Source organism: Pteropus alecto, unplaced genomic scaffold (assembly GCF_000325575.1).
Source record: "Pteropus alecto unplaced genomic scaffold, ASM32557v1 scaffold67, whole genome shotgun sequence".
NCBI classification, from domain to species: domain Eukaryota; kingdom Metazoa; phylum Chordata; class Mammalia; order Chiroptera; family Pteropodidae; genus Pteropus; species Pteropus alecto.
In genome coordinates this window covers 6,748,752-6,752,722 of record NW_006441061.1, presented here as the reverse complement: position 1 = coordinate 6,752,722, position 3,971 = coordinate 6,748,752, and the positions used below count along the sequence as shown (strand labels likewise).

Below are 3,971 nucleotides of genomic sequence, written 5' to 3'. Positions count from 1 at the left end.
GGAGGCTGGCTCTCTGCTCTGCTCGGGGGCTGCGCAGGCCCTGCCTGTCACTCACAGGTGGGCTGTGGGGAAGCCGTGTTTTCTCGTTGCTGCTATGGTAGATAATGTCCTATCTGACTGTGACTTAGTCAATATCTTACCTGACTCTAGAAAAGATTTAAGGTAGATTATGAGAGTAACACCCTGAAAGAAAAGAGGAAATCAAAGGTAAGGATGTCTTATGTACCTTTCTTAAAAAACTCAATAAATAACCCCAGGAAATGAGCCGGTATTCTGATTTCCAGCTGGGGATATGGAAGCAGCAAACAATTAGATGTGTTTATCTTGCCTCTCTACAAAGGAAAAGAGCTTTTTCATTGCTAAGGCTTTCATCATTCAAAATTTTACCCTCAAAGAGTTCAAACCAGCAAGCGCATTAATATGTTAAGTGACGTTTGGGATAACTTGCCAATGTCAGCTTTACGCACTGCTGGCTAAAAATTGGAGGAAGTATGGAAAAGGCTTTGATACCGCCCATTATGTGATGAACTTTCTGCTTTATGTGCTGTCGGCCATAGAAAAATCTCATTCATGCCTAATGACTAATTATTTTCTTTAGGAGATTTTGTAATTTTTGTAAAGTCAGTTGGAATATTAATTATATGGTAGTTGGCATAATTGTTAGGATAACACATTTAAAAATTAATCTAATGAAATGTCAAGTTGCTGCGAGCAGCACTTTTTCCATGCTGAATTGGGGGAAGAATTTAGCTTTTAACTCTTGTGCACCTCTTGGTAATTGTTCTGTAGAGGGATGACAAGCTCTCTTGATGAGGGCAAAAAATAATTGGCATCAACTCTGTTCTCGCTGTAAGACAGTCAGCGTACACTGTATATTGCTTATTATGTACAGACATGCTGAGAGTTAGACAGAACTATTCTGCAGGTCCCTTTCTGAAGGTTTCCAGCGTCTCGTTACCAGGCTTTTATTTTCGGCTTTGACTCTTTTCATTTGTTTGTGGCAGAAGGCTACTCGTTTCTTTGCCTGAAAAGCGGTCTAAGACTCCGGCCTTTCCTGGGTGGTGTCTGAAGCAGCAAAGACCCCAGCAGTCCCTTTCTCCTGGGGATGGGAAGTGGGTCCAGAGGAAGCTGCCGCCGCCTGGTATTTGTTTTTAAGTGCTTCATTTTACAGTTTTCTTAGAGAAAGCGCACCCTTCTATTCCAGGAATGTTCATTTGGGCAGTCCGAAGACGTTTCCTCCATCCCGCCCTCCTGAACTGTTCTGTTTGGAATCTGTTACAGTAACCGTCATCTCTCACATCCGTCCTGGAAGCTGCTCTTTCTGTTTCTGCACCACGGTGCTGCCAGGGGTGGGATTGTTTAAATCACAACCCTGAGCCTTTTTTTTTTTTTTTTTAAGGACCCCGTCCTCTTTTAAGCACCTGAGCAGAAGTCCTTTGTCTTGTTCCCTGCTAGGAGTCCCCAGTACCTAGCAAGGTGCCTGGCATACAGTAAGCATTCGGTTAAAATGCCTCGAATGAATGAAAGGATAAATAAAAGCTTTCGCTGTTGAATTTTTAATTTACAGCCCTTCTGCGGTTTGCTCGCTTGTGTGTTTGATGGAGCGCGTGCGGGCATTTCCGTTTCTGGCCGTTGCTTGAGGAACCTCGTTGTGGCCCTCGTGGAGGAGATTCTGAGGTCCCAAGCTGGAGGCCGGGGCCGGGTTCCAGAGGGTGGTTTGCAAGGGCAGGGCGAGGTCACTCGGTGAAGCGATGACAGTCTCTCTGAGGGCTGAGGTTAGCAGTTTTATCTAAGTCATTTGTCACCCGGTGCGCCTGTCTAAGGGAGGCAGGTGACAGCCAGGGCTTAGGAGGGGATGGGACTGGTGGAAGTCTTCTGGAGTCGACTGAGTCAGGCTCATTCGAGCAGCTGCACCTGATGTCAGGTGTTCTGTGGCAGCTGTCGTTTTGGCAGTGATGAGCAAACTGCCTGGGAGAGGGAGACTCCACTGGCCTCTTAGCGGGGCCCGGCCCTGGCTCCTTCTCTGTGGTGCGTGTTCAGGGAATACAGATTTATTCAGAATACAACGAGGAAGGGAAAATCACCAAAATGCCTCTCAAAGCCTAATCGTCATGACCGAGGGTCGGGCTCTGTTCTGGACTGTCTTTCTTAGCATCGGGACCAGGTGCCATGCTTAGAGCTGTTCTTCACCGAAATCGAACCTTCACGGTAGCTCGTCACTTGCACTTGCTACAGTAGTGGGCTTGACTATCATAGAGACTGCTCTGGTTAGCCTTGAGTCCTGCTGCCTTTCCTCCCCACCATCATCAAACTCTGATACCATGGGAGCCATTATGAAGGGAACAAGAGTAACAGCCAAACAGAATGAAACAATGAAACAAAACCAGCCTCAGGGGTTTCTAGATAATGTCAGATACGGAAGTAAGGAAGTTAAGCCAGAAATGTCAAGGCTTAAGTGTAAGTCACCGAGTCAGGCTGTTCACGTTCCCATCCAGCTCTGTGCGTACTCTCTGCCTGGAGCATCGGTTTCCTCATCTGTAAAATGGGGATAATGTAAGTATTTCTGTCTAGTGTTGTGGTGAAGATTAAGTGAAATAATGCATGTGAAATGCCTTAGGATAACTCATATATTGTGATATAACTGGTAGTTAAAATTACAGGCACAGTGTTTGTGGAGGGGCAGTGCGGCTCTGGCTAAGACCACAGCCTGCAGAGCTGGACCACTTTGGTTCACATCGCAGCTCTGCCACCCAGCGGCTGTGAGGCTGACCTCTGTGCCCCCATTTTAGACTCTCTACAATAGAGAGGACATTTGTACCACCTTGGAAAGATGTCACGAGACTAAGCGAGATCATATAAGTGAAGCGTTACCTGGCACAGCGAACACTCACCGGGGCTGGCATTACTGTCTTAACAACGAGGTCAGGGCCCCCCCGCCCCCCGGCAGCGCCTTTCTGTCTAATGGCGGTTTCCGCCTCTCACCAAGCCTCCCACCCTTGACTTTAATATCTTCTCCTGACATCCTACAAGTTAGGAATTCCTTTCGGTAATCACCGTTTTCCTGGGGGAGCCCGAGCATGGACATCCGCAGTTCCCACATTCATAGGCTGCTGACAGTGCCGGGGGGCGGGGCTCCATCCCCAGTAACTGGGGGCGAGGGCGCGGGCATTCGGTCTGGGGCCCCGGGGTGGGCAGGCCTGGGTGGAATGTGGGAATCGCCTGACAGTAAAGGCAGGGTGAGAAGCCACCGGGGGACTGCGGAGAACAGGGAGAGGCTGTGTTTTGTCTAGGGCCTTCTGCCCGGAGCCGGGAATTCACATGTTCCAAATGGGTCCTCTTCCCTGGTAGGAGAATATTGTGGACAAATCTGAGATTTCTGGCGGTGTTTCTTTAGGAAGATGTTTGCACACAAAGGCTGCTTGGTAAACTGGGTGCTTTTTACCAGCAGGGCTGTGGGGTCGACTGCGGCTTTGGGTCCCCGGGCCCTCCACCAGCTCTGTGATTTGGGGCAGGTCACATGAGCCCCTTGTCTCAGCCCCCTCGTCAGTCAGGGGTGGGTAGTAGCAGCTTCCGCCTGGCAGGCTGGGAGGACCGGGGAGTCGAACGTGCCTGAGGCAGCCAGGACCGTTCCCGGCATGCGGTGAGCACGCAGTTCTGACCGCGTTTAGGGAAGCCGTCTGCTGTCACTTCTGTTGGTACAACCGCAGGCAGGCAGCATGTAGTGGGGACACGGGGCAGAGGTTTCGCGGCCGTAACTCAGCCCTGGCCATCTGCTGCGTGGCCCACTGTGTGACCTTATGCCGGTGGCTTTGCTCCTCTGGGTTCTAGCTCCTCGTTGGCAGGATGCAGGGCTGGACGGGATGACCGCTCACGCCCCTTTCACTCCACCCCGGCAAGGCGAGTGGAGTTACTCGTGCGTTTCTGTGGTCGTGGAAACGCGAGCAGGGCCTGGGCAGTGGGGAGAGAGGTGG

At 50.5% G+C, this 3,971-nt stretch overlaps 1 protein-coding gene across 3 annotated transcripts in view; it reads left to right on the top strand.

The window, feature by feature from the left end:
- The window catches only part of MED27 (mediator complex subunit 27), a 180,611-nt gene that overhangs the window by 4,982 nt on the left and 171,658 nt on the right, over window positions 1-3,971 (top strand). The window lies entirely within an intron of this gene.